The 25,611-nt window shown below is 46.5% G+C and overlaps 1 long non-coding RNA gene across 2 annotated transcripts; it reads right to left on the reverse strand.

The window, feature by feature from the left end:
• Positions 1-17,520: 17,520 nt before the first annotated feature.
• LOC134472409 (uncharacterized) lies at positions 17,521-24,324 on the reverse strand. 2 transcript variants are annotated; one of them, XR_010042213.1, is made up of 3 exons: positions 22,588-24,324; positions 20,628-20,789; positions 17,521-20,483 (listed from the first exon to the last, which is right to left on the reverse strand). It is a non-coding gene; the product is annotated as an uncharacterized LOC134472409 (long non-coding RNA). The 2 variants fall into 2 exon arrangements; XR_010042212.1 differs by lacking the exon at positions 22,588-24,324 and having other exon boundaries at positions 20,628-22,573.
• Positions 24,325-25,611: the final 1,287 nt, after the last annotated feature.

Genomic DNA, 25,611 nt, shown 5'->3' on the forward strand with positions numbered 1-25,611 from the left:
CGGTGCTGTGCTAACAGAACCTGGGTCCACAGCTTACGAAGCCAAAGAATGAAGTCCAGGACAAAGGAGGTAAGCCATCAGTGCTCATTAAGAAGAGGGAAGCAGCTCCCAAGAGTTGGGCAAAGACCTGAAGGTGAGTTGACAAAGGGACTCTTTGTCTAGGAGTTTCTATACCGAAAAAAATAACCAGGGTACAAATCACTCCAAGTCGAACTAAGGTCAGGCTACAGGCCTAAAACAAGCTTACTTAACTAAAAATGGGCCTTGAGGAGTCAAGGCAGGCATCAAGCGTGTGTCTGCAGACGCCTCTTGGCCTTTATCCTAGTGGTTCATTAAGAGAACAAAATGAGAAGCAAAAAAACATTCCAGATGGGTAGGAGCACAGCTGTCAGCATGGGCATCCATCACCTGCTTTTTACCTCCGTCCTTACATCCCTGGACTTCAGTGTCCACCTGGTTCTCATTAATATTTGATTCAAAAGCAGAAGACAAAGTATTTATCTCACTTATCTTACAAGGAAATATAAATTTGCATTATGTGGGGATCCTAGAAGATAAAAGGAAGTTTTATCTCCATCTTACTAATTGGAATCCACAGCCCACAACCTTAATTCTTCTTCTGGTATAAGATAAAGACACTCATAGATCAATTTTTTTAAGGAGCTCAGCTGGGTGAATTATTATTTTAATATTCTTTCCCCAACTCTTCCAACCTCAAGCGACAGTGATGAATGCTTTAAAATATGTAAAGCTATTCAATGCTTCATTTACCCTCTGGGATTTTTAACTGTTGTTGTGCATTAATAATATCTTGGTGTGATTATTCCCAAGAGAATGTATCCCAAAAATGTGTGGATGGATTTACATACATAATTGCTAACAAGCCTCCCAAGAAGAAAATAGCCCACCATCCAGGTGGAAATGATACCACTTTAACTCAAAGCTTAATGACTATAAAAGTATTTTTACAAAGTTATAGAAGAGTGCTGGGCTATAAATCAAAAGCAATTATGAAATATAAATGGCAATTTCGGTAAGTGGCTTCCTATTTGATGGTTGTGTGAACACATTACAATCTCTATTATGCCTTATCTACCATTTCGTCTGCCAAAATGCGTGCATTCTTTCATTGTTATTTGGAAGCAATTCCAAAGAGTTAGATCACCTAGCACACGTACCACAGGGACAGGCACCTGCCTATGTGGGATAAGTATGTGACCATGAGCCTGAAGAAGTAATCAAAAGAGCGGGAAGGAGGCAGGTGAGTAGGATCAACCACTGACTGAACAGAGTGCTACAGAACTTTAGTTTATCAAGCAAATCAAACCAGGACAAGAGTGGTGTGGGGTTTAGTAGATCTTTTGAAATTTTTATCTAGAACAAAAAAGTGTGAACTATTTACAAGTGACTTCATGTGAGAGCTAGAACTGCTTCAAACTATTCCAGCAAAAGCACTTCAAGGATGTTCAAATAAGAGACAGACTTAAGGTGGATGGGACTGCAATCCTGCAATAAATTGAGGAATATGGGAATGGCTACGAGGACATCATACACTCCTACTGTGTCTGTGAGGCATTTTTCATAAATACATTTGCTCTGATTTGAATCCAGAATGCCCTGCAAAGGCTCACTGTGTCTTGAAGTCTCAGTCCCCAGACTGTGGCATTACTGTGAAGTGGTAGAACCATCAGGCGGTGGACATAGTGGAAGAAACTTAGGTTAGCAAAAATAGTTAGTTAAAAGATAGTTATTAGCGGTATTGTCATTCTGTGCTATGCTTATTACCCTAGTAACCACGTAATTGCAGCACCAACCACATAGTTATAGACTAACTGACCACATCATCATGCTGTTCTGTATGCTTCGTCCCAGAGTAACCTGCTTGCTGTGTCAACCTTCGTTCCCTTTGTGAGAGACAAATGTTCCTGGAATTGGCAGACCAAGGGCTATGAACTGGCTAACCACCCACTGTGAAATGCCTCTGACCTCAAGCAAAGGGGAACAAAGGCCCACCTTGTTTCTGTTTCTCATCACTATGTACTTAATGATCAATGAGCTAATCACAAATGAGCTATAAAAATCTGTCAAAATTGTAACCCAGTTGCACAGCTTTGCAAACTCCATCTGCACCATGCCACTAGTACCAGCTTAAATAAAAGTGCTTCTTTTTAAAAGATGTCTTGCCCCCTTCTTGACAATAGACAACACCACGGGGCTTGTTTTGGGGGTACAACACTGCTTCCTGGCCACCATGAGACAAGTGTCTTCCCCTGCCACATGCTCCCGTCATGATGTTCTGCCTCACCACAGCTGCAAAGCAACAGGTCAACCAAAAATACTCAAACCTCAAAAGCCATGGGGTAAAATAAAACTTCCCTGCTTAAAAGTTTTGCTCAAAACTGCAGCCATGGCCAGTTAGTCACGGGGGATTCAGTAGCTGATGTGGGCTGAGAAGCAGACTGTCAATAAGTTGTCTGAGGCCTACAAGACAGAAACTGAAGCAAGAGAATGTTACAGTTTATGTTTGGATATCTCCCGGAGTCTCATGCAGTCATGGAGGCAGCTAAGTCTAGCATCTGTGATTGGTTCATTGTCCAGTGCTGGGATTGGTGGTGTGAATGCTGCACCCACCCAGGGCAGGGACCCAGCATACAATACAAGGGAGGGAAGGAGGCGTGCTCCTCTCTTTTGACCCTTTCATACTCGTTGCTTGTAGCTGTCATAAATAGTTCCCATTACCCGCATCACCCTGCCTTGAAACCAGCTGAGTGTGAAATGAAATCCCCAAAAACTATAAGCTAAATAAACCTTTCCTTCCTTCATTTTGGGTGTCAAATATTTTGTCTCAGCAAGGAGAGAAAAGTAACCAAAACAGTGAAAGAAGCACTCGGGCTCAGCTTAAACAGTACCGTGCACAGAGAGCAAGAGTTGTAGGCCACAGAAGCTGTGACCTGGGATCCCATGGCAGCTGCTGCAGTAAAGTGGAGAAGGGCACCCAAGAGAAGATGGTCATCTTCCAGACCTGCTTCCAGCAGGACAGGACGTCCTGGAGAAGCTCTTAGCTTTTGTCTATGACATTGAGCCTCTTTCAGTCCCTAGTTTCCCATCTGCACCCAGGGGAAGGCTCATCTGATGCACTTTGGGGAGGAGTTCCCAGCTCACCTCGCTTCCCAGGGACCAAGCATCTCCACAGGAAGCCAGGAGCCGAAGGCCGAAGGCGGCTGGTGCTGCTGTCTGCACTGGGGTCTCTGCTGCCCCGAGTCAGCTGCTATCATTCTGCTACCTACGTCCTCTTCAGAGCTAGACAGCTCGCTCTCCTGGGCTGTGGTGCCGTCGCTGGTGATTCTCTTTTCTCAGTGCCCAGCTCCCCAAGGTCCCACCTCTCAGCACTTCTGCATGGGAGGCCATGATGCAAAGTTCCCCTCTGAGTTCCCTCCACCACATATGCTTCATGGGGCACACGTTCCAGGTTCAGGGAGGGAGCCAGTTGGCCGAGGAAAGAGATGCCTCTCCCTAATTTTCTCTTTCTCTTCTCGCTGCATTTTGATCTTTTCTTCCAAAACACTCAGACGCTTGGTAGGATACACAGGCAGGAGCAAGCAAAGACTTAGAGTGATGCCTGTAATTTCTGAGCCCCAAGAAATCCAGACAATAGACTGGACTCTGTCCACAGACTCCAGAGCTTGTGACTATAGAGCTCAGATGAGGTTAGACCCCAGAGGCTTGTAGAAGTTGCATAAAACAGGCTTGTGGTCAGATGGTCAGGCTGCCGGGAAAGTTGCTAGACATCACTGGGTGTGTCAGATATGCACACAGGCAAGACCACTGCAGAGGAAAGAAACGGACTCCTGTATTAGGGAGACAACAGGGGAATGGGGCGGGTGGAAGACAAATGCTAGAGCACGCTGTTCCCCACTTTCTCCCCCATAGTGTTGGTGTCCAAGAGCAGAGGGGTTCAGTCATGGCTCTGGGTCAAGAATTTGAAGCCTCAGGCCTCACCTAGGACCTTTTCTTTAATTTGGTGGAGGGGGGTCTGATTCTTTTCAATGTTTTATGTGTTGTAGAGAGAAGTCCTTTGTCTAAAGGACAGTTGCTAAATTTTGTTCTGTGGGTTTTCTTTTCACTCTGCTGGTGATTTCTTTTGATGTGCAAAACTTTTTAATAAGATGAGATCCCAGGTATTGATTCTTTGAAGTATTTCCCATGCAGCTTGGGCTTTGTTCATGAACTCTCTGCCTACACCTGTGTCTCCAAAATTTCTAGCTCCTTCCTCTTTCAGTAGGTTTATTGTTTCTGCTTTTGTAGTTAGATCTTTGATTCATTTTGACATTAGTTTAGTGCATAGTGATAGACATGGCCAACCTGAGACTTCCTGACTCAGTCTGATATTAACATGATTCCTGGCTGTGATTGGTGGAAACTAATGGAGCAATTGGCTAGTGAAAGAATTAAATTGAAAAGAATAAAATTGGGAACTGAATGAAAAGAAATAAAAGCAATCATTTTTGCTTTTATCAAGATTGGCCTGCCCAAGCAAGGAGGCCCCCTCCTGTGATTCCAGTGACCTGAGAGGCAGAGGCAGGACAATGCCAAGTTCAAGGCCAGCTTGAGCAACTTAGTGAAATCAAAATAAAAAAGGCCAGGGCATGCAGGTCAGCACTCCATGGGTTCAGTCTCCAGTACCAGGGGGAGGAATGTCCTACAATGGGGATTGGGACCACTTGGGGATACCTGGGGCTACGATTCCTCTTGGAAAAGAAGCCAAAGAGTTCCCTTCCAAAGGAAGAAGGAGCCAGCCAGAGCTGATGCCGTCCAGAGGACTAAGAAGTATCTGTCCCTCCAATCTGCAGCCAGGCTTCCCTCCTTGGGTTTGGTGCATGTGAGTGTTCTTCAGGACACGGATGTGTAGCAGATAACACCCGCTGGTGTGTATTCTCTGGCCGCTCCTGCAGTGGAGAGGAACACAGAGGCAGAAAGACCATGGGGTGGTGTTGAGGGCCACGCCCCAGGTCAGGGGGACGAGAGCCCTGGGGAACAGAACTAGTGTGTTCACAAACACACTGAGATGCCTGGTGACTCCAGCAAACACGGAAGGTCCCCTACAGGTGTGACCCAGTGACAAGTGATTTGTTTCTGTGACTGTCACCCTGTTAGCACCCATAGACTGTGACGGGCTGGGACAGTCCCACTCCTTTGCAAGGTTAGTTTCGTGCTTTTTAAAATCTGACCAGTTCTCCACTGAATCCTTTTGTCAGCCCACAGAGACATCTAGAACACAGAAAATAGAAAAGATTTTAAAAACTGAAGCAGCCTAGCAATTAACATTGCATAAAAATAGGATTTTTTTTCTCCTGTGAATTGGTTTCTCTGCTTGCTTTTCTTTATTTGGGAAATATGAATTTCATTACTAACTCCCCGAAATGAATAATCCAGGTCAGTGTGTTTCCTAGGTTCTTTGTGCCTCCCTGTGTTCCCCTTCTGAACAGGAGAATGCACTCAGCTGAACTCCAGACTACCCGGGTTCTCAGCTTTTATCACGAATCACCCCCTAAGACACTGTATTTGCTTTTCAAGACTTTGGTTGTGTGCTTTATTTCCTCTATGGAAAGACCCAGGTAAAGTTTAAATTACAGTTAATTGATAGAGGCAAAGGAGGAGGATAGTGAAATTTAATTAGTTTCCCTGCAAAGGAACGTGGATTAATCTGACTTTCCACACCAGAGACTAACACATCCGGGCATAAGGTGCACACACAACATTCTGTTTAAATACATAGCGTCTGAATCATGCTCCCACCCTATTTTCTGTCTAGACAAAGCAGAGAACCAAATCCCTTTTAAATTATAAAATCGCTCTGTGATTAGATGTCATGCCTGTCTCCTGAGACAAGCACAGCACCTCGTAAATAGTTAATGCCTTAAAGCTTGGCTGTGGAGGAGAAATGGACCGGAGCTGCAGGGGTCCCTGCCACGTGCCCTGGGCCCCGCTTGCTTGCTGGTGCAGCATGGTGAGACCACCTCTTACCCTCAGCGCTCCTGGGTCTCAGCTCCCTCTGCCCTAGGTGTGTATCCCAAGCACCAGCGGCTGGCTCAGCCCACAGGCTTGGGCTTGGAAGTGAGTGGGCACTGATGCCCCACTGTGCCAACCAGCTGGCTGAGACAGGACCCAGTGGACTCAGTGGATTCTGAGCTTTATCTATGCATGGCTCCTTGCGATAGTTTGGAAGAGGCTTGAGCCTTCTTGCCAATCCATGTTGGGCACCTGGTCCCCTCTGTGTGGTGTAACAAGTGGTGGAAGCTTCCAGAAGTCAGCCCAGGCTGGGCGCAGGGGCCACACCTGTAATCCCAGGACTGTAGGAGGCTGGAGCAGGATTTGAGCCCATCACAGGCAACATAACAAGACCTATTTCAAAATAAAAAAGATCTGAGAACATAACTGAATGCAAGGGCTCTGGGTTCAACCCCTGTGCTAAAAAAAGTGAGCCCTAGTGGGAAGTAGTTGGGTCATTGGGGCCACTGCTCAGCAGAAGTAAAATGGTTTTCTTGAGATCTGGAGTTAGAGCTTGTGACAGTGTGTGTTACAAATGAGTGGGGATAGCTAGGCATGGTGGTGCACTCCTGGAATCCCAACCATCGGAAGGCTGAGGCAGGATCACTGCAAACTCAAAACTATCCTGGGTGTGGTGGTACAGTCCTGGAATCCCAGCCCTCGCAAGGCTGAGGCAGGATCATTGCAACTTCTAGACCATCCTGGGCTACAAAGTAAAAAAAAAAGCTAGGATTAGAGGTCCCATTTGACCCAACTATTCCCCTTCTGAGATCTTCCCAGAAGAATTAACAACATCACACCACCATGATATATGTGCACCACCCACATTTATAGCAGCACCTTTTGTAACCTCTAAATCTCGGGAACAACCCAAATTCCTACCAACCAAGCAGGGAATTAAAAAAGATGTGGTATTTTTATACAATGGAGTACTACTCAGCCATAAAGAAGGATAAACTGGAGCCTTTTACGGGTGAAAGGACTCAACTGGAGCCCATACTCATAAGTGAAACCCATCAGACTCATGTGTCTAAGCATCATATTGTCTCCTTGGTGTGAGAAATTGAAAGAGTAAGTAAGGTCTCAAATGTGTGATAAATATTGTGAAGTGGGAAGAAATTGTTTAAAAAGAAAAAGAACTAGGATGGGAGGAAGGGGAAAGGGAGGAAGAGAAAAGGGAGAAAAATGCAAGGGAGCTGTACTGTGAGTGTCTCTTAGTTCACTGAAAAAGAAAGTTCACACTAATATCGATTGGAGAAATTTTATGCCCGTATCTTGTACTCTGGGTAAGTACTTTGAAGATGGCAATATGCAATAGGATAACTATCGCTATTCTAGTATTTCATTATGAATTTCTCTTTTACTTTTTAAAATAATTTATGTCGGCACCGGGAATCAAACTCATGACCTCGTACTTGCCAGGCAGGTGTTTGTGCCACTGAGCTAAACCCCCAGCCTAAATAAAAATATTTTTTAAAAGTCTCAGGCAAGGTGGTAACTCAATGCAAGCTCCAGGAAATACTTAGGCTTCTGATTTTGGACCAACCCTTTGGAACCCAGAGATGATGAGACAAGGACCAGGCTGTCTAAGAGCTCACAGTTAGTTAGGAAAACATCTCCATTTTCATACAGTCAGTAGTACCAGGGAGCATATGTCTGAGAATTAGTAACTTCTGGAAAATGCCCAGAACTGTGTTCCATGACCAAACTTAGGTGAGCACCCCCACAGCTGAAGGTCCCCAACCTGAGCGGGCACAGACTCTCCTGGAGGCCTGGAGAAATGGACTGCTGGGCCACACCCCAGAGATGCAGCTCAAGGGTCCAGGCTGGAGCCCAGACAGCTGCAGCTCGAGGGTCCCAAGGACATACAGATGCCCCTGGAATGTCAGTATTTTTATCTCCTTGGGAGCCACTACTCTAGGAACAACAATCTTGGCAAAGGAGGACAAGGTCTCATCATCAAATAAGAAGAAAATTGTCTTCTGGATTTCTCTCTCTCTCTCTCTCTCTCTCTCTATCTATCTCTCTCTCTCTTTCACACACACACATACACATACACACACACACACACACACACACACACACACACACACAATTTTTAAATACCTCAAGCCAGAGTTATCTGCCTCCTAACATATCCCCCCTCTTCTCCGCAAACACATCCTCACTGGCCTTTCGTTACCAATGTCCAATCCTTGCTCCTTTAACCTGAGCATTTGTATCAGCAGCATACAGTTGAGTCTTATTTTTAATCCACTCTCCATTCTGAAAATCACTCTGAAATTTCTACTGGCATGTTAAACCTATCTCAGGCGACGTGGTTATCTATATAGTTGGGTTAATATTTGCCATGTTGTTAACTGTTATCTCCTAGTTGTATTTGCTATTTGTTTCTTTCTGGTCTTATTTTCCCTCTTTAAATTTTGTCTACCAACTCTATGTATTGCTAGAACCTTTAAACTTTTTAAAAAGTGCTTGAAAAATAGCAAATACAGAAAAGCAGACCTACCTAACGGTCAGAAGCAATCTTACATTTACGCAGTGCTGCAGATCTGGGAAATCTGTGCTACTGATAACTCTTGGAGAACAGATATAAATCCTTGAGATACTCAGAGTGTGACAGAAAGGACTAGAAAATCTAAAAGAGTGTAAATGGAAGTAGCCCTGGCAGGGATTCGGCTTTTGTCAGATTGCTCGTGAACTGAGCTGTACTTGCAATAAGCCATTCTCAGCGAACTGGTTTTAAGAAATGGAATCTTAGTGAATTCACGTTTCAGTCAAACTGACAGGAAGCGAAGACCTTGCTCCTCCTAGCACGCCTAAACCTGAGTTTGGGCTTGCAGTGGTGTCATCTGGAACTCCACGGAAGGGTGGCGGTCTGTGTGGTTAGCTACTAGGAGGGAACCAAGTGCGAGTGACCTGAGAGGAAGGGGGTGCCACCGTGTGCATGTGTGCACGGCCATGCATACCTGCACACGTGAACATGCCCACGCAGACCCACGCTGGGCACGGGCTCAGTGCACCCACACACGGAAGCCAGCTGGCCCCAAGCTACCCGGTCATACCACCTGGGCGGCCCCACTCCCATGGAGGCCTCTTGTCACTTCCCCAGCTAAGAAGAGCCACCATGGACAGGCCCCACCTGGCCTGTCCAGGGCCTGTGCGAGTCCAGGAGAAATGGCCGAGATCCACCTGGAGCTTGGCCCGGTCTCAGCAGAGCAGCAAAAAGAAAGCCCTCCTGAGAAGAGGCCAGGCTTTCCACCTCCTCGCCTGGGTCTGGAGAGGACGGTGGGGACACCAGGCCAGCCCAGATGTGTCATCCGGTTGGGGTGCAAGACACTGGGGTACCCAGGACATCCTTCCCTGGTCACCAGGGACAGAACCTCACGAAGGCACAGGCGTGCCCTAGAAACACAGCCAGCACCTGCCCCGGAGCGCCCCAGAGGCAGTAGGGGGACCGGGAGGCCTGACCCGCAGGATCCCAACCCCGGGGGCCCCCCGATCCCTGCCCTAGGCCCCCATGATCCAGGACCATGGGCCCACAGCATCCTGGCCCAAGGGCCCCCAGGATCCAGGATCCTGACCCCGGGGTCCCCACGATCCCTGCCCTAGGCCCCCAGGATCCAGGACCATGGGCCCCCAGGATCCCAACCCCAGAGCCCCCATGATTCCTGCCCTAGGCCCCCATGATCCAAGACCATGGGCCCCCAGGATCCCAACCCCGGGGCCCCCACAATCCCTGCCCTAGGGCCCCAGGATCCAGGACCATGGGCCCTCAGCATCCTGGCCCAGGGGCCCCCATGATTCCTGCCCTAGGGCCCCAGGATCCAGGACCATGGGCCCCCACCATCCCAGCCCAGCGCCTGGAGCCCCATTGCATCACCCCACATACCGCACTGGCAGGGGCCTCGTTTGAAGCCTCTTCTCACGTCCCCTCCCTTAGTTTTGATTGAACATTTGACAGTATTTATCTCCTCTCTTCATGAATAAAACGTGTTACTTATTTCAGTACGGAGGCTGAGACCCAGGCCTCCCCACCGCTGGCAGGGGCTCCCCCTGAGCTCCACTCCTGGCCCAGTCTCGCCTTACTTTCAACTTCAGAGGCTTCCCCGGGGTGCACTGCACGCAGCGAGCCTTCCACATGCATGGGTCCCTCATCCATGGACTCTACCAACAGTGCACTCAAAATGACAGCAAATTAGAGCCGCATCTGCACTGAACACAGACAGACTTGCTTGTTGGCTGTCATCCCCTAAAGGATTCGGGGTGATAACTTTCCATAGTGCTGACATCGTCGGGAAATCGTGAGAGTCTGGAGAAGAAGGACTGAGCTGGCCTGGAGCGTGAACTCCACCACACAGTCAGCATCCATGGGTTTGGATCCCTGCGGGGGGAGCAGAGTTTGGGAAGCCGTCACCCACCGAGGGACCACTGCAGATGCTCACCTCACACAAAGCTGTTCTCAAATAACACCGTCTGTCTTTGCCCCTGCACAACGGCACAGCCGCCTGATAACAGAGTGGCCAGGGCTTCTCTCCGGTCCTTCCGTGCAGGGGTCGTTCACTTCAGTCACTCCTCGGCTCATAATCACCCCTTAATTGTCACTATTACTCTTCAGGAAGGCTCCATTAAGGGTGTCGGTGTGCGCACCTGTAATCTCAGCCCGTGGAGGCTGAGGCCAGAGGACTGCTGCAAGTTTGAGGCCAGCCTGGGTTATAAAGTGAGCTCAAGGCCAGCCTGGACTGCATAATGAGACCTTGTCTCTAACGGACAAAAAAAGAGCTGGAATAAAGCTCTGTGTTAGAGCTCAGGCTCGGCACGCAGACCCGCACAGAAAAGAATAATGAAATAACGTATTTTTGTTGCTTTTATTGATTTCTTTCACCAACAATCTTCTTTTTTTCATGTAGGTCCAAGTGTCTGGCTTGTATCATCTTCCTTCTGCCTGAAAATTTCTTTTATGTTTTCTTGCCAACAGGATCTGATGGGCACGGAGTCCCTTGGTTTTTGGTGCCCCAAGGAAACACTCGTCTTTGACTTCAGAAGGATCCTTCTGCCGCATATGGAATCCTGAGGGTGGGGTTTGTGACTGAGACCCTAACATTCTCCCCCTCATTTCCTGCTGGCCTGCTTCCTGATTGGGGTCCAGTGTAACTGCATCTCCGTGGTAAGGAGCCCCAGCCCCGCCCGCTGGCATGGTCCCCGCTTCTTTCTTCCTCTTGGGTTATATGCAATCTGAATGTGAGGCGTCCAGGTGAGGGTTTCTGGGCTCATTTAACTTGTTTGCTGTTCTCTGAGCTTCGTGGATCTATAATTTGTGATCGCTCATAAGTTTGGAAACTTTCAGCCATTACAGTTTCAAACCTTCCTTTGTGTTCTGTTCTCTTCGTCTTGTTTTTCTTTCTAGGTTTTCATCTTCGCATAACGGTTTGTGAAGTCTGTACTGACGAACCTCCACCTCTCTCACGCTTCCTTCTGCTGTGTCCAGTTTGCTGACCCGCCCATCAAGACGTCCTTCTTTTCTGTTATGGTGTTGTCAATGTCTAGTATTTCGTTTTGATTTTATTCCCTAGAATAAAATCTCCAGCTCTGATTACATTGCTCATGGCTTCTTGTGTGTTGTCTACTTTTTATATATCAGATAGCAAATTCATCACAGGTATTTAAATTTCTACCTGGTAATTCTAAGATCTGTGTCATAGTTGAATTTTGTTCCAATGATGGCACTTTCTCTTTGGAGAGTGTGTGTTTTCAGTATACCCAGTAATTTTCTCCTGCAACAGAGACGCATTGGATCAGGTTATAGAAACAGCGATACTGGGCCTCTAGTGTGAAGAGCAGTGGCCACCTGGGGGCACTTGGGCTGTCTCAGGTTTGCTGTAGTTGTGGCTGCCGCAGGCTTCACATCCCCCCACAGCCCTGGTTTTTGTCCCCGTAGAAAGGTCTCCAGCATTTCAGTTGTCCCCCTGCCTTCCTTGGTTGTGTCACAGTCCGCATCGCCGATGGCGAATCCTTCAGAGCTTTGGACGGAAAGCCTGCAGCGGCACAGGGGTCTGCAGCCTGCAAGCCCTCACCTCCGTTGGTCATTCCCGCCCCCTGAGGCGAGTCAGGAAGGCTGGCGAGGGCAGATTAGCAGGAATGTGCCTCTGCCAAGTGCAGCCAAGTCCCCGGCCGTCTTCACCTCCGGAGATCATCTTCTATGAAAACTGTGAACATATTTCGGGATGATTCCTCTCCTTCTGCCAGGTATACAAAGATACGTTTCCCAGATACTCACTAGGAGGACCTGGTAAGATTCCTAGCATGGAATTGGGGGCCCTCTCAGACTGGACCCCCAAGATTTCTCCCTCTCGTGTAGGTCCACGCTCATCCCCAGTGGTGTGCCCCGATGACCACCGAAGTCTTCTCGCCAGTTTGGGGCTCCCGCAGCTTCCATTCCAGGGAGCAACCTTGAGGTGTGTCCCTCCGGTGGGGACTGTCAGGAAAAGTCATCAGGTTTCAGTTTGTTTAGTACCGATTTTCATCAGGATAGGAGAGGCATCTCCCAGCTCCTACCGGGGAAAAGCTGGAATTGGAAGCCCTTTCAAAATTAACCTGAACACAAAGCTTTATTTAAAAGGCTGTTGATGAAAAATAAATCAGCAAGACATCTCAAACCCAGAGGACAACCTGGGCCGCTGAAGCCGCTTCCCAGAACACGCGTGTGGGCATGTGTAGGGCTAAGTCTCCCCAGAAGATGCTGCGGCACGGAATGTCCCCCCGCCTGCAGAGAGGCCTGCAGTCATCCTTACCTTGGCTGCACTGATGACGGTACTTTGCTCTCCGTGTACAATATGGTCAGTGCCTGGAAGAAGAAGCCGCACTGTTTTTGTTTCAAAAGCTTGAACATTGACAGTAAGTAGCCGTAGTCTGGGCATGTCAGCGTCAGGGGAGTGTTCCTAGCACTGATGGCCAATAGCATGAGTGTCCTTTTCAGATGTGGAACGAGACTAGAAACCAGAACACCACAAACTCAAAGGAGCTCAGGGCTGATGTTCACCCACGGTACACTCACAGGCTGAGTCAGCTGGGGCAGTGCTCCGGGTGCAGCCGCCGGGCTGAGCGCTGGGCCTGCAGCTGACCCTGTGTCCCCTTGGGAAAGTCCCCTGGGCGCAAGAAGACCTCAGTCTTCTCGGATGACCATGCGAGTGACCGCGGCAGTTACCGTGGTAATGAAGACTGCATGACAGGATCCATGAAGAGCTTAAGACGGCGTTCCACAGGCACTGACCACAGGCTTCAGGGGTCCCCGAGCCCAGTGTCACCACGCGTGTCTGAAACACTCTGAATGTGTCACTCCACAGGCGGGTGCTGGGACCCTCGTGTGGCAAACCCACTGGCTAAAAGTGCTCCGTCCCCCACACCCCTTACGGCTCCTGCCTGTCCAGGGTTCCTCGGTCCTCTGAGTGTCCACCAGACCTCTCAGCCCATCTTCCTCAATGCCAACTTCCCGTTCCCCTGCTCACCATCCCTCCCTTGGCTCGGACTCCATGGTGGGATTTCAGCTTCACTAGTTCATTTTCCGGAGACCTCTGGACAGGACCTGCACCTCCCTGACCCTGCCCTGACACCCTGGATCCCCTACCCACCTGCCGAACCTTAGCGGGTGACATTATAAGCGATATATCCCTTTAACCAGCAATACAGAGAGAGAGAAGGTCAGAGAACTCCAGTGTTCATCCCCTGCAACTCAGTAACCTCATTTTTAAAAACATATCTTAAGAAAATAATTTTAAAATAGGGAAAAACTACAGTTTTCCAATGTGGCTTTATTTACAATAGCAATAAATTAGAGGCAAACTAAATGTCCTGAGGTAGAAGAAAGTTTAATTAACTTATGGCACATCCATCCCATGGAATATTATGCAGTCAATTAAAAAGATTAATTATAAAGGCTACAGAGGAACTCAAAATAACGTATAAGAGTAAGATGAAAAAACCCGGGACGTAGCAGCGTATTCCATACCACTGAGGTTATATAAAAACATGAATGCCTACAGCAAGATATAAGGGAAGCACTGGAGGGCACTAACCATGTTAATGGTTGGGGTGGCTTCCTTTTCTGTGTTTTTAATTTCTGCAATATTGTTCCACTGTTGGGCAATAAAAACAAGTCCCTTATAAATGTAAATAAATAGTTACAAGCCCAAACTCAGCTCTGAGACTATCTTGTACTTTTAGCTCAAATGGTTTTGCTTTAGAGGCTTAATTTTTCATGCATGGAGACTATTCTAGAGGCAAATATTTCTCTTGCTGGAGACAGTAAAGGAAATTTTGTTTCCTAAGAAAATTTGACCTACACATTAAGTAACATGACACAAAGATAATTCTCTGGCCACGCTGCGCTCCAGGTGTGCGTTGTGAATTGCTTTTCCTCTCCTGGGGATGGGTTTGAGCTGAGCCATCACCTCTCTGGTCACCTAGCTCTCCGCTCAGTGATGAGGAAGTGTTTGTGGGGCTGGGGACTGGCGCGCCCCGATTGCCTGACCAGGCAAAGCAAATGCACCCATCCACCAAGCAGGCTGAGGCATCGGCCAAAGGTGCACCCAACGAGCTAAATTGAGACGTAATAACATTTCCATGCAATCTTGCAGGTGAGGCTGTGTCGGCCAGCTGGACACACTCACCGACAGCAGGATGACAGATTACCTGGACTACCCCCAGAAAACAGTGTGGCTGTTAACAGAAATAAGGGGACTTACCCTGCTAATGTCTGAGAATAAGTACACCCTTGTAAACATCTCCGACAAAGGGAAAATATGCCGTAGTGACCTCCTGGCTTGAGTCTCCTCCCTTGTTATCTTCCCATCTTTTTCCAGGTTCCCCCAAACCCAGAGGAAGGACAAGTTACCTGCCAGCACCCCCTCCTCACCCTCCTGGGACTCTCATGGACCTCAGCTCCGCAGCACCCAAGGGAGCTTGCAGCTCCCACACTGCTGGTCTCCCTGGACTTTCCGGCCAGGCTGGACGTTGGGGAGCACCCCCTCCTCTGTGAGATGCCCCTACCCACCCTCGGATTGTGTGTTTCTCGCCCTGTTGGTTCCCTCTAGTCTTCAAGGCGTCTATTTTAATTCTCTCTGCATGAGTTCTTTCTCCCCTTTCTGCCTCCCAAAGCTGCCATCCTTTAGCTTGCCATGGCTTTTCCCTGGCAATGTCATGCATTTCCTTGACTCTAATTCTCACTTACACGCTGGTAATTTTCAGAGCTGTAATTGAACGCTGGGCTACTCTGCTAAACACCAGGATTTTGTACTTAGACAAGTTTCACGCGGATATGCCCTGACCCTGCTGTCCAGAGCTGAGGGCAGCTCAGCTGACTCCTCCAAGCCCGCTTATTCCTCCAACTTTTCTATCCCCAGAACAGAAATCTCGGTGCCCTCTCTGATGCCTTCCTTCCTCAGAAGTAATTAATCACCATGTTCTTTGGCTCCCACCTCTTCAGAATTTCTCATATTACTGCCTGCATCCCTACGGGCTGCCTAAATTGAGGTCCTTATAATCTCCCTGAGTTGCTTAACAGTCTCCTAATTTATGCTTTCTGAGTCTTGCTTCCTTCCAAATATCATATTAGCATCAGTAATCTTATAATTCCTAAAAATAATTGAGTGACCCCTCCTTTCCACAAAGAACCCCAAACAACAAACATAGACAGAATGATGAAGATACAGATTCACCCCTGGAACACCACAGTAATCGTGGCTACAAGAAAGACTCATACCTGACTTACCAACCCTTGGGAGGCTGAGGCAGAAGATCCCTGCAAGTTCAAGGCCAGCCTGGGCTACAAAGTGAGCTCAGAGCCAGCCTGAACTGCACAGTGAAACCCTGCCTCAAAAAAAAAGACCCATGCACAAATGCTAAAACAAGTGGGTAAAGCATAAGAAGAAATAAGAAATTTATTTAAAAATGCTCCCCTGGCGTATTTATTGACTACAAATGAAAAGATACTTTTTGATTAGATAAACCTAGCATTGTCACTTTAGACAAGGGACTGAGATCAGTACCCCCAATAATAACCAGTCCACCTCAACTACCACAAGATGGGTTGCACTTAGAAAAACAAATCATTTCTGTAGTATTTGTGCCAAAAATTCATACTATCAGCATAAGAGTGAGTACACTCTAGAGAAAACCAAATGGAAAGACATGTTGAAAAATACTTGATTAGTACATTTTCCATGAAGTTCCAAAAAAGGCAAAGAAAGCCTAAAATGCTGTCACAGATTGAAGAATACCAAGGAAACAGGATGACCTAAAGCAGTGTGGTGTCCTAGATTAAGCCCTAGAGCAAGAAAAAGAACATTAGCAGGAAAATTAATAAGACTCTGAATAAAGTACAAATATTCAGTATTAATTTCTTCATTAATAATTGTGATGGCCGTGCATGATGCTGACATTAGCAAAATCTGGATAATAACATGGGATTGTGTGCTATTTTTGGATCTCATGTTATATAAGTCTAAGATTCTTTCAAAGTAAGTTTTTAAAAACTCAGTGTGCACCGAGTACCTATGGAATAAAACAGAGTTTCTTAGCATGTCACGTAACACTCTTCATGGCCTGACCTACTTCTCCACACCAACTTCGGTCTTCCAACCCTGCTCAGGACACCCTCCATGCTGGTGCTGTGCAAAACTCCTTCCTGGGTCTCCACCCATCCCTGACGCTGTACCAAAGTGCATTAAACTGGGTACTTTATGAACACTAAAAGTGTATTACTCACAGTGCTGGAGGATGGGAGGGCCAAGAGCAAGGTTCGAGTAGATGCCTTGGCCTGCGTCTCCACCTAAAATCAGGGTCTTATCGCAGTGTCCTCAGGTGGTGGAATGGGAGGGCGGATCTCTCCCAATCCTTTCAAACGGAGCTAAACCCACTGGTGAGGGCTGAGCCTTCATAACTGAATCACAGCCAGAAAAGTCCCACTACTTTACTGTCATGTTGGATCTTAAGTGCCATATGTATAAAACATCTGCAATCCACCTTTCCCAAACCACTGGACTCACCAAATCAACCTGATTCCCATCCGCTCTTTGGATCCATCACAGCCAAATCAAAGCAGTCAACTCCGTATTGCTGTCAGCTCAGTTGAGGCTCTCGTCAGGAGCAACACCCTAGAAGGGTGTACGTCACAAAGTGGAACTGAGGACTCTGAGCTATTTATCTCAAAGGCAAACACTGCAGTCGTTTTTCGTGAGACCACAGACGGCGCGTCTGTGCACCTCTACCAAGCGCGCGGCGCTGCGCTTACAGTGCTGTGTAAATCCCGGCATTAAAATGCATGTCACAGTGAAGAAATCACTGCTGTCTACCTGAAACATCCCGGCCAACTCCTTAATATATTCACAAACAGGGACTGGATTCTTTTATTAGTAGTTAGGAAAGGTTGTATTAATATTCACTAGCTTAAAATGTGCCATTCTAAATTTTTCGTAATTTCCCAAGAGGGAATACATTTTCTTGAAAATATTCCCAGGAGGTGAATGGCTTTAATAACGCCGTGTCTGTGGAGATGGCAGATGAAGCGGCTCGTGGACCTGTGCTTTGGCAAACAGCTGGAAGAGCTTTTCTCTGTAGACAAGTGTTAGCCCTGCTCATTTGTGTGATGGAGACGCGTTTGCTTCTTTATACAAGTATGTTGACAGTTCCTAGAGTCCTGTTGACTTTTTGGTTCCCGAGTTCTTTCCTGAAACCTTTATAAGCTCTAAGTGCAAAGTGAAATTCTCTGCGTCTCAATGTTCTCTCTTTCCTCGTTTGCAGAGGTGAAGGGTGGCCTCTGTGCATTTATTTTAATAGCAACTTGAAGTAGCAGGAGAAACTTCTTACTAGAGTGAAGCAAAGAGCTATTAGAAGCCACAGGAACAGATAAGCGATCTCCAAAACTCCTTTAGAAACCTGCTTCTTCAGCCTGGAGCACTCCGCAGCTCCCAGGCGGGGCCACGCGAGGACCCACAGCAGCCGCATCTGCAGCCAGCAACGACTCCCTGCTCCTGGAAAGCGCCTGGGGGCGAGCCCAGCCTCTTGACATAGGAGCTGCTTTTCTGTCTCCAAAGGCTAGAGGTGGGTTGGTAGATGCGATGGCAGGAGCAGCTCCTACATAGGCTCCAGGGAACAGGGAGACACCAGAGGTGCTGATGGGACCGGGAAGGTTTTCTAAACCTGTCTCTGGGCGAAAACAGAACAGGCTCACAAAACTGCAACTGTTCTCAGAGTAATTATGACTCAACCGAAATGTGTCGGCAGAATATAAACGAAGGAGAGAGAGGGAGAGAGAGAGAGAGAGAGGGAGAGAGAGAGAGAGAGAGAGAGAGACAGCGAGAGCGAGCACAAGTTGACATGTTCTTCGCTCCTCCTTGCATCTGTAGATCATTTAATTTTTACAAATTTCTGGGAAAACCTTGTTCACTTCTTAGGAGCCTCCAGTCTGCATGAAAAGATTACAACAATTTGTATGTTCAGCCCTGGGGTTTGATAACAGAACCCAAGTGTGGACAGAAACAAAAATCACTCAGCATCTGGGCACTTTTGCTCAGTGCGTTCATCAGAAAGGAGAGAGACTCTTAGTGTGTACTTCTAGAGAAATGCTGATTAATAGACAATCGTCCCCACAAATATTTCCGAGTTGCCTTCTTATCGTAACCATTATTAAATGAATGTATAACGATTACAAAAGGATTACTAGACGGGCAGGATCACACCAGGAATGAGTGTAATTCTAAACACAACACAGAATGTTAATCTGCATGCTCTGTCCCCGTACACATACAAGGACAAAAACTGTTTTCTCCCCCGGTTTTTATTTTAAAGATGTATGTTCACTCACATCTGAAATTAACTGGGATTGACAATTGCCCTAAACTGTTACAGTAAACCCAGTGTGTTAAAAGCGGTTTACTGATGCCAGATTCTGCGAGCTTCCGTGACTCCTGCAGAAATGGTAAGGTGAGTGTTTCCTGATGAAATTAGCAGACCTCATTGCTCACAGACGGTATTAGTCCGAGGACTTCGGAACAAAGCCCTGCTCTCCCACTGGCTCATGAGAACCACAGCCTGGCCAGAGGAAGCGAACACTACCTCCTCGCTGCCCTGATCATTCAGCTTATAGCCAATATGCAATCTCCACGCTCCTGTGTGCGGTAAGCTTGACTGCTCTGAGTACTTGACAACTTCATCCCCCGAAAATAGCCTCAAAATATAGACTGTATGTTTCAACTGGGTACTAACAAACCTATTAACCTTGAAAAAATCCCTTCCTTTTTCTGGACAGGTCACTTGAGAGGAAAGTTAAGATCTTCCTGAGCTCTGGCTACCAGTAGCCCTGACACTGGGGAACGCCTGGGGAAGCCTCCATGCCTGCATTTCTAAGCTAGAACTAAGAATAAGCAGTAAACGGACAACGAGTAGGTTGCCTTTCCATGGGAAGGGTTTGGACTTAAATTCCACTCGAGTTTCTTTGAAGGACAAGGCTCAAAAGCTCCATCATGTTGACTGTACAGGTGTGGCCGTGGAATCTTTATTGAGCTGAGTCCATGAGTCCCTAGCAAAATGTTTATTATTAAGGCTGGAACAGAGACAGTTCTCTTATTAAACAGGCATGATAGTATCAATAGCTGTGGTAGACAAGCCCCTGAAGCCATGTGCAGTGTGCCCAGAGGTCCATTCATCCATTCCATTCATCATCTAGAATGGAAAGCAGGAATCAAGCCATGCAGGCTCCGAGTTCGGACCTGGATCTAATTTTAAAACCTGCAGGGCCAGCTAGCTCCAAGGAGAACTCGATTAAGCACAGCCTCATTTATTTTTTGCTGAAGAACACAGACACGCAAGCGGCTGACAAAGGTGCCTGTCGGTGTGAAAGGAGCATAGGTAGGAGATGCAGCTCCAGATTTCAAGTCATCCTATTTGCTGATGAATTTTAGGACCTCACTCAGCTAAGTATGTAGGCAGCTTGATTCTATCTCTTTTATTGTCTTACTTAGAGGAACTGGAAGGAAATACACTCCCCCTACTAGGAGATCCGTTCCGGATGACATCCTTTCCGGAAACGAATGCAATGGGAGGTGATGAGGGTATTTCCGGAAAAGCATCAAAAATATCTAACAACAAAGTTCTCAGGATGAATGCGCTGTGTGCATTTAGAGACCTGGGCGAGCAAAGGCTGGGAGCAGAGTGTCCAGCTGTCCTCTGCTGGGCTGCACTGAGGAGGCTGCCCCATGCACAGCCTCTGACGTGACCCTGTGCTGGGGCTCTCAGCAGGCGACATTTCAGTGGGTGTCCTTCTCATCCAATCTCAGGACTTCCAAGAGTCACATAGGCTGTGGCCTTTGTTGCAAGTCCCCACACTGACCCTGTGGCTTGTTCTTGAAGCGAGTAAGCCTGCAGACAAAAGCATCCCTGATCTGCAAAATCGAAAGGGACCAATGAAAATGTTAAATGAATTATTATGAATTTCAGTACAGCTAAAGCTTAAAGTTAAGCCAAGCACGGAGTTCTAAGGAGAGGTCCTTGGGTCAACACCGCACAGGTCCCCATCCTAAAGATACCTCACTCATCTTCTCCCACGGTGTCGCATGCAGAATACTGGCCACGGTCCTCCTCTCCATGTGTCCAGTGCAACTCTCCTGATCACCGCTTGCACGTGGACAATGCGTGCTCTCCGTGTGTGTGCAGGCACGTGTATGTGTAACCACAGGGAATGGATCTATCTTGAAAAGCAGAGACTACTGATTTATTCACTCTGTTACACTGAGCTCACTGCCAGATTGAACTCACAGGCAAAGCACAACATGCTCACCTTTAATCCTTGATATAATTATTTTTTCAAATATAAAATATTGGCGTAAGCATAATATCAAATCCTCACCTTAATAATATGAAAGTATCTTTGAAAAGGCAAGTGGAGAGATGTCAGGGCTTTTACTTAGAAGTATAATGAGGTTACAGAAAGAGTCAGCATAAAATATAAAATATGAAATGGTGGAATATTCATGCTGCCGTGGAGATTAATAATTAGGATTCTGTATTTAACCAGACATGATTCAGACATGATTTAAATTAACCTACATTGTAATCGATTCAGAATCACTATAAATAATGAATGCTTTTTTAGTACGAATATTCTCTTTTCTTTAAAACCAGAATTATCCAAAGATACTGGATCTGCTGTTAAAAGACCTGGTTTTAATGATCTGCCTTAGTTCAAGAACTCCGGAACATTGCTTAGGGATATTCTCAAAGGATAAATAAATAAGAAGCATGAAGCTTCAGAGAAAGAATAAAAAGCCAACGGATATTCAATTACTTCTGGGCAAGGCTGTCTTTAGCCCTGTTTGATTTTAACGTGTGCAGCTTGCGCCATCTACAGAAACAAAAATGAAAATTCTGTCGGTGACAAACTGCCTGGATTGAAGGGCTGGACTGTCACACAGGAATGAGGCAGCATTCTGGCGAAAATCTCCATCTTTGTTCAGGAAACCCAAGGGACCCCACTCTGATGAATCTCAGCACTCAGCCCCAAAAGATTTCCTGGAAGTACAAGCTGGATTTATTACCAAAACATTCTAAGCATATGGCAGCCCATTCTAAGAAAAAAACAAAAAAGAAACCAGCATGAGGATTTTACCAGAGAGGACATGGTGATTCAGCCTCTTAGTTTAATTAGGGTACCCTATCGCTTAGGTTTTTCTTCTTCTCTGGTTTGTGTACATTTAAAAATGTCTAAGAAACACCTCTTTTTCTGCCAGTCACTTGGAAATTAAATTCCCTGTCTTCCTGCAGCACCTGATCTAATTGGGAGAACATGCATATATATATATACATCAATAATAGGATGCTTGTAGGAACTGTTAAAAGAAATTTGGTTTGGTCTGAAGCTACCTCCTTTTATATTTTATGTTTGACCTCAGGGTTTCTCCTAAATAGTGAACTGTAACCTAACTTGACTGTAAGCAGACTGTAACCTACCCTTATCATAAGTAGCTGAATTTCAGCCAATCACAGGTAACTGGGATTCAAGACAGGTTCCAGCCAGGTTCAAGTAAGACAGCCTCCCAGCCTAATCCAAGCAGGTATCTTTCTATGCTCACCCATTCTCAGTTTCCAGATGTTACCCAGCCCTGTGGCATCCCCGCAGTGGCTCTCTGAACCATTCTGGGTCTGATGCTGTCTGATTTTGGAGCCGATCTTTAGTGAACAGAACTCTGTTGAATTCAATATTTCAAGTCTTGTTGTTAGCAACAGTATGACCCACAAGCCCCCAGGCACTGCTAACAGGCATGGCGTGTGGAGGAGGAAAAGGTAATTGCAGCTGGGCACTGCAAAAGCTATGTGGAGAAGTGGTCTGTGAGCTGGACCCTGAAGGGGTTTGGTTTGAAAATGAAGATATTGAGACAGAATAGAAAACAAAAGAACAGCAAACAGTTCAGAAAGCAAGTAAGGAGAGGTGCCCTGGACCCAGATCATAAAAAATCTTAGCACAGTAATTTAAAAAAAAAAAGTACTTACATAGTGTTCGCCAGGGACTGGACACCATTGTACATGCTTCCTATGGAATAATCCTGGTCATCATCACCCTGATATTTAATGTGTCTGTTGTATGATGAGAACCAGAAGCTCAATGAAGTTTCATGATATGCTCATCACCGCGTAGCTAAGAAGACTTGAACCATGCTCACAACCATTACTTGGTGTTGCCTCTCGATCACGTAAGAAATTTGGACCTCTCACGTGAAGAAGAGTGGGACATTCGGTCATTCAGCATTCCCAAAAGCAAAAGCTAAAGGTTAAGCAAAAGCCTCTCTGAAAAAGAGAATAAGTGCTTCACAATACATAACCCAAAATATAAAGCCAAGTGGAGGAAATACAGCGCACTTTGAAACCTCTCATGGCTTAAAGCATAGACATACATGGTAATATATTCAAGAATAAGCGAGTTAGGCTGCAAGGACACCGACCACCCCACTTCTCTCTGTACTTCCCGGAGCCGTGTATTTCTGGAACTGGAGTACCTCCTGAATTCACATGAGCTGCACCCCGGTCCCCTAGAGATAAAACAATGTTTTATCTCTTCTACTGGCTACCTTAATAATTTTAAATAATGTCATAGTCCCCTACTTGTCTCACCCAGTTTAGGGAGCTCATTCTTTGCAAAATGAATATAATAATCCTCTGGTCTCCCTCCAATTGTCCTCCTCTGACCTCTGCAGCTTTGATTTTGACTTGTGCTTTTATACCCCTAAGACTGTCCGTGGTTATGTATCTCTGCACCAACCAAGATCAGACAGGTAGCAGAGCGGTCAATAGCAAAGAGACAGCTCTCTGAGATTTGCTGTCCAGACTCTGGGACAGAGCAATGCAAGGAAGGGTAGGAGGAGGGAAGTGAGTCCCCTGGACCCGGGGAGGGTCTGAAGGGGGAACTGATGCCCACTGGGAGACAGCAGAGAGAAACTTCAAGGAGGCGGCGGCAGTGGGTGGCACCTTCTCCCCGAGTCTGTGGTTCACTGCATCGGTGGCAACCCAGAGGCCTCCCCAGAGAGACACAGCAGTGAACAGAGCAGGGGACGCGGGGACCACCCTGGATGGCGAGTGGGATGGACCTGGCTGTCCCACCAAAGAGAGCGATTGGGTGGGAGGCATCTCGGAGGCAACTGAGCTCGGAACTCAGAACAACTGCTGGCTCCACCGAGCGGCTCCCGGGGAGGGTGGTCAGGCCTGCAGGAGGTGCGTGGACAGCTGCAGACTAAATGGGTCTGGTGTCGGTCTCGTGGGCAGAAACCAGCCTGACCTTCAGGGAAAATAAAGGTGCAGGCTTGCTGAGATCATCCGCTGCCCTGCTGTAAAGCTACTGCTGGCCTCTGGCGTGAATCAGACTTTGCCTCCACGTGCCGTCTACCAGTGACTGCCAAGACAAACCTGGAGGTGGACGTTTTCTTTCTTTCCTTCTTTTTCCCCATGTCCCTCTTCTTGTTTTTATTTAGGGGTCCTCGTCGTTTGATGTTGTTTTTCTTTCTCCTCTCTTTCCCTCCTGTCATCTGCACCAGTTCCCCAAAGTTCACACCATCCTCCGCTGCCCTCCTGTCTTGCTTCTAATCTCTTCCTCTTTTATTTCTCTATTTTTCTCCTAGTCCTTTCAAATTTTCTCCCCCAAGGGTAAAATTAGCATATTGAGGGCTTATTACTGCATGTAATTTTCTGGTTTGTTTTAGATTTTGTTATATAGGGACTGGGGATTTAGCTCAGTGGCACCGTGCCTGCCTGGCAAGTGTGAGGTTCTCAGTTCAATTATACATTTTTTTGCGACATAACTACATATGTTTATTTTGTTATAGAATACAAATCTAGCTCATAGGGGCTGGGGATTTAGCTCAGCGGCATAAGCGCCTGCCTTGCAAGCAGGCAGTCGCGAGTTCGATCCCCGGTACCGATAAAAAAAGAAAAAGACACAAAAAAAAAAAAAAAAAAAAAAAAACTCAAACTCAAATCTAGCTCATAGAGTTAAAGGTGGCAAATTATTGGTTATCTAAGTTTGTCATTTTCTAGGCTTTGTTTAATGCTATTGTTATTGCTGATTGTACCACTTTAGCCAAAATGGCATAACTGTTCTAACCAGCTGCTCCTCGTGGTATACCAAGACTGAGATTGCCTAAGGGTCATAGAAAATGCTGTGGGCCAGTGCCAAAGAACAGTGACTGGGCCCAGTGGGCAACAACTTCTCTCCCCCAGGACACTGAAGAGGTAGAGTCTTGCAACAGACTCAAAACCCAGGTATGTCTGGAAGACACCTCTGAAAAGTAATAACTTTCTAAGTGTTCTCAATTTAACCAAGATCAGAACTTTCACTGTTTTCTTACTTAGATTAACTTTAAATGCTAAAAATTGACAAACAGCACCTACATTAATACAACTAAATATTTTTTATATCAAGACCAAATATAATGCTAGAATTATGTATTGTTGTTTACAAGGCCAATGTCAACCCTTAGGTCATAAAAAGAAAAGAACCCTTGACTCTATCAACTGTGTTTAAAATCATTAAATATTTTATTTTGCTTCAAATTTAGATCACAATGACTTGTGATTCTCCATGGCTTTTATTTTTAGAGGCAGACTTTTAATTTGCATCTTGGAGCCTTTGGTTCTACAGTTTATTGTGTTCCCAGCTTGTGACATGGCTTTTATCCTGATTTCCCTGCACTACACTTTGGAATTGGATTTAGTAATCCCTGTTGCTCTCTGGGGTGGGAGCCCTTCTTGTTTTTTTCACAGAACTCTCCAAGAAGAATTATGCCAGAAAAGGCTTTCTGGGTTCATGAATGTCTGAAAATGTCTTCATCTTGCTGTATCATTCAGATTTTCAGTAAGAAAACGTAATCACTACATGCACTTAAATGGAAAGAATTTAATGGAGAAAATTAAATGAATTCACCCTGGGTGAAAATCAGTACAGAAGTACAGGCAATGGATATTCATGGCCAACCTTAGCCAGGTAGGGGAAGGCAGGGGACAGTGTTAACAGATCCTATGCTGGGT

The sequence above is a fragment of the Cavia porcellus genome, unplaced genomic scaffold, assembly GCF_034190915.1.
Source record: "Cavia porcellus strain 051 isolate PalLab524CR breed Dunkin Hartley unplaced genomic scaffold, mCavPor4.1 scaffold_23, whole genome shotgun sequence".
Lineage (NCBI taxonomy): Eukaryota > Metazoa > Chordata > Mammalia > Rodentia > Caviidae > Cavia > Cavia porcellus.